General features: G+C 56.9%; 1 protein-coding gene across 2 annotated transcripts in view; it reads left to right on the forward strand.

The window, feature by feature from the left end:
• PSMA5 (proteasome 20S subunit alpha 5) overlaps positions 1-5,000 on the forward strand; it is a 52,727-nt gene that overhangs the window by 30,947 nt on the left and 16,780 nt on the right. The gene's annotated exons all lie outside the window — the stretch shown is intronic.

Raw genomic sequence — 5,000 nt, forward strand, 5'->3', positions numbered from 1 at the left:
AAACTGGCCGGCACAGGCCTCGAAGAAAAACAGCCAGCAGCTGAACTGGCCGGCACAGGCCTTGCAGCACACAGCTGCCGATGATCCAGCCGGCACAGGCCTCGCAGCAAAACAACAGCTGCCGATGAAGTTGGCCGGCACAGGCCTTTGAGGAAAAACAGCCAGCCGGCAGATGAAGTGGGCCGGCACAGGCTTTTGCAGCAACACAGCCAGCAGATGAAGCTGGCCAGCTTTTGTCCGTTCAGTGGAGGTTGGTGGAGGGAGTGCGGTGGTGCTGGCCACTTGGAAGGCGGGCTCGGACCTACCTTCCTGTCTCCCCTCCCACCTATCGCCTTTGCCTGTCACTGTACATACCCACTCCCTTAATTTGTCAAACCCCAATTTAGCCCCAACTTATTTTTTTTGTTGTTTTTATTTTTACTTACCCACTATAAATCGTCCCCTAACCCCCTTTATCGTCCTTGTTCGGCTAACCTATCCTGTCACCTCGCCTACTCCCAACCCCTACGTTCCCTTCCCGGAGGGGAATAAGGGAGAGCTAGCGTCCTGTGTCGAGGCCCAACGAAGCCTCAGAATGGCCTCCCCAGAGTTCGGCGATCTAACCCAAAGTGGGTCCAGCGGCCCACAACGAGAGCGAGGGGATGGATGGTGCGGAGGGGTACATCTCCTAATCTACCCTAACCATTTAACTGTTAAACTACCCCGGGGCTTTCAACAAGCGCCTCTCGCTTAAACTATTGGTTCTAACAACCCAGATTCCCGTCGCCTGTGTTGGTGTCCTCACAATTTCGGGCCTCGCTCCCAATTTTCTCTCCGTGCCCTCACACGGTCTCCTGGCTGGGACACGTGGCTCCCTTTGGCAGGCACGACCCTCTGCCGATTCTCCCGCTATGGCACCCCCGGGCACTACACTGCCTCCGAGCCTACCAGCTCCCTAACACCGGGAGTGCCCCCATGGCACCTCCCCTGAAACGCACACGTGGCAGGCCGGCCTCCCGGGCCCCTTTCCGAGGGTCACCCGTGCCCACTGCACTGCCCACGCGGCTAATGGCGCCCCGGGCCCCCGCACCAAGCAGGCGCACCCGTGCCCACTACTCTATCCCGGCCCCCCATGGGCCCATGGCCTACCGCGGCCGACTAGCCTGGTGCCCGGGGTACCCACTCAGCGCTACTCACCTTTCGCAGCCACGCTCCCAAGCCCGTCAACAGGGCTCCTGCACCCCTCCAAATGGGTCTCGAGCCTACTTTCCCACCAACAACAAAACGACCTCCATTTTTCAATTTGACTAACCCAACTAACTCACTTTACTCTGTCCCCGGGGTCCCTTGGGCGGGAGTCACTCCTCCCCCCAATCACTCATCGCACCATGCATTCCCCATTCACTCCATACACACAGACCCGCTGGCCTCACTCACTCAACAAGTACTCACCTCACAACTCACCAACTCTTCAACACACTCACCGCTGAACTCTGCCATCCTTCTAACTACATCCCCTAACTAACTCGTGCTCCCACGTCATCCCTTAAACTACAGCACGTTCCTTTTTACACTACGTAGCTAAACTACGTCCCCTCTACACATTCAAAGGCTGTCACTGTCTCCTAACTCAAAAATTCATTTTATTTCCCAACCTAAAGCTCACTAAATCCCTCTACCTAATCCATTCCACGGACTCCATGAGGACTTACCCCTGCCCCATGAAGTCGGTCTAGCTAAGCTAACCCTTCCCCCTAACTAGTTTCCATCCTGTGCCCAGGTAAGGGGGTCCTTCACCCCTTGCCCAGGAATCCTGTGCACCCGAAAGTGAGGCTTGCTTTTTTTTTTTTTTTTTTCCCATGCGCAGCACCTGCGCGGCAACTCAGAGCTCGCGCACTTTGCACCTGCCCGTGACGTCATGCAGCTGCACGTGTTCCTCGTCCCTCCTTGGACGGTACCATCCGGCAGAGATACCCCTCCTGCCGGATTCCAACCCCACGTGCAGCCATGACGTCACCGTGCGCATAAAAAAAAAACACAAGCCCCACGTTTCGAGGGGTTCCCCACGCGAACACATGTGCTTTGCCCGTTGGAGCTTAACACACACGATCGCGTGGAGAACCCGTCCGGTCCAAATCCATTTACCTGCCTAAACTTTGTCCGTCCGCGGGATCGGCAAATCCACCGCGTGCGTTTCCGGACCGGGACTTCACTCTCGCAAGCGAGCACGTGGTGGTCTCGTGCGTTGCACAGCACGAACCGCGTGCTCACTGCTGGGTGAACCCGGCACGGTCCTCGAAACAACCACAGCCGCCACTCGGCTCCCTTTCCTCTGTCGCCTTCGTCGTCGCCATTCAACCCACGCACACCTGCGTGTCACGACGCACACAGTCCACACCGTCACATTCACACGGGGAGACGCGACTGCGTGCTCCCGCATGCCGACCGACATCTCCCTCTCATACCGCTCTCTCACACACACGGTCTCCCTGGCACACAGCGACCTCGCACACGGCCGTTCACTCACGCGTGCCTCACTACTCACACAAACCATACTACTCACACGTGGTGCCTCACTCATACTGGCCGTTTCACTCACACACGCGAGGGCACTCACCCGCGGTGCCTCACTCACACTCCGTGCCTCATCCACACACACGGGGGCACTCACCCGCGGTTCCTCACTCATACACCGTGCCTCACTCACACACGCGAGGGCACTCACCCGCGGTGCCTCATTCACACACACGGCGACACTCACACACGGTGCCTCATCCAAACACGGCGTGCTGGGAAGCACGCACTCCAGCACCATCGCCACCACACCACTCACACACGGGGTCGCTTCCACACACGGGGACGCACTCACGCCTTGCACCACACACACAGGGACAACCACACTGGGGATTCGTGTCCCCACAAGGGTCTCCGGGGCCTCTATACCCCCCAAGCTCTCCAAGCACCTGTCCACAGCACTCGTCCCCTCAACCTCGCAAAGCACGACCGAACTCACTTGGTCGTGACTCGCCTCAAGGGGGCATACTCCCTCCCCTCGTTCCTGGAGGAGGCCATCCAGCTGCTCGCACCGGGTCCCTGCACGCTCCGCGAGCTCACCCCCATTATCCTCCACTACCTCCGTGTGTGTGTGGGCGTCACTTACCCCGTCCAATTCACCCTCTATCTCCCGTGTCTCAACTATTATTATTTCCTTTGTCGTCACCTCGTGTCTCGTCTCACACGTTTTGGTCTCCCCATTTAATTTTTCCCTTTTGGTCACCGTCGATTCCTCTGTCACGACCCTCGCCCAACACGCCCCCTGAATTATTTTTTCACCCGCCTCCACCGCCGGCCTGTCAGCCGTTGCACCCCCTTCCAGCTCGTTTGCTCCCACACGTGGAGTCGCCATTCCCAGCTCCCCCCTGGTCACGGCCTTCATGCCCGCCTGCAGGCATCGGCTCCATGTTCTGCGTCTCACCCCGTAGTTCTTTCATTTCCTCCTTCATGTTTGTTTCCATTCCGTTCATTTGTTGTGTATTCGCATCCATCTTTTCGTTCATTTGTTGTGTATTCGCATCCATCGTCGTTTTCTACTTCATTCATTTGCTTGTTCATGTCTTTCATTTCGTTTTTCATTTCATTTTGTATTTGTATCCATCTTTTCTGTCATTGCCGCCAGCATGGCGCATAGCTGGGGCCATGTCGGATGCACTCAGCTGAGCCGTTTCGGCAAGGGTTGGGGAAGGGTTTTGGTGGAGAGGGGGAGGTGTCATACACTGCGGCCACTGCCGCACCCATTTCGGGCTCTGGGTTCAGTTGGGCGAGTCCGTGTTCCTGCACAATCAACATTTCCTGCTCGGGATTCCATCCTGGACCATGGATTCTACACATTCTACATCCATTTCTAATACCCCCGGCTCCCGCTCGCCTTTGAGACGCCATCTTGCTTCTCGTGAAGGGTTAATTTAAACTTCGCTCGTAATTTGGAGGGAATCGGGGGTCGCTTCTCTCACCCCCTGGACCGATTCCCGTGAATTTAGCCGGAGACAGGAGAGCCCGTTTTCCTGTTCTCCGATACCAGTGCCGCGAGGAGGGCGATGAGTTTATATCCCACTCCTGACACCAGTGTTGCGGTCTTCGCGCCCGCCGGCGTGCGAACGGCCACGTAACCTCGAATCGCGGCACGTCGCCCACCGGACGGACAATCCAGTCGTGACCCTCTCAGGACTAACGCCGGGAACCAGTCACGGGTGGACCTTTCGGTCTCACCGCGATCGAGCCAATCAGCCCCCGCGTGGGATAGGGTTGCTCGCCAAATCTCGAACTACCTAAGTACCCACGCGGAGGGTGAGACCGGGCGATCGCACCTCGCCGCAGGTCGACTTCTCGGACACGGGCCACTTAAGCGACCCGTTCCGTACTATCAGAATAACCGAGCGGTGTTATCGTCGACCTCGACGGTTCGATTAATTATCGGGCGTATTCAGCCCACTACCAACCCTTTACGTGAAGCAAGATGGGGATTCAATGGAGGAAAAGACGAAGCGAAGCGGGAGAACAGTTCAACAATAAAGCACGTTTATTCTCGGCACACGGGAAGCACACAAATACAATTCCACCAAATGCACACAAAAAAAAAGAAAACACAATTCCATTTACACAAAAAGCAAACATAAAAGTGAAAACACAGTGCAGAGCTAATTCCGACTACCGAGCACACGGCAACACTTATACAATTCTACTTCACAGACGGCGCCGACAACACATACCCAAAACCAAGGAAAAGAAATACCCTCAAGAATGAGGTAGGCCTGGGGCCGAGACCTGGTCGGGCCTACCCGTCTGGTGATGAGACGCGGAGCGGCGATGGCCCCGCAACCCGCGGGCCTCGTGGGACAGTGCCTGGCAGGGGTGTGGAACGGGGCCTCCCTTGGTCGCACTATCTCAGCGCGGGGGGACACAGGAGGGGGGGTGCTGATGCTCGGGGTATAGAGGATCTTTATTATGTGCGACGAGCGTCTCCA

This window comes from Eptatretus burgeri, chromosome 2, assembly GCF_056783735.1.
Source record: "Eptatretus burgeri isolate ZD-2024b chromosome 2, Ebu_testis_v1, whole genome shotgun sequence".
Classification (NCBI taxonomy): domain Eukaryota; kingdom Metazoa; phylum Chordata; class Myxini; order Myxiniformes; family Myxinidae; genus Eptatretus; species Eptatretus burgeri.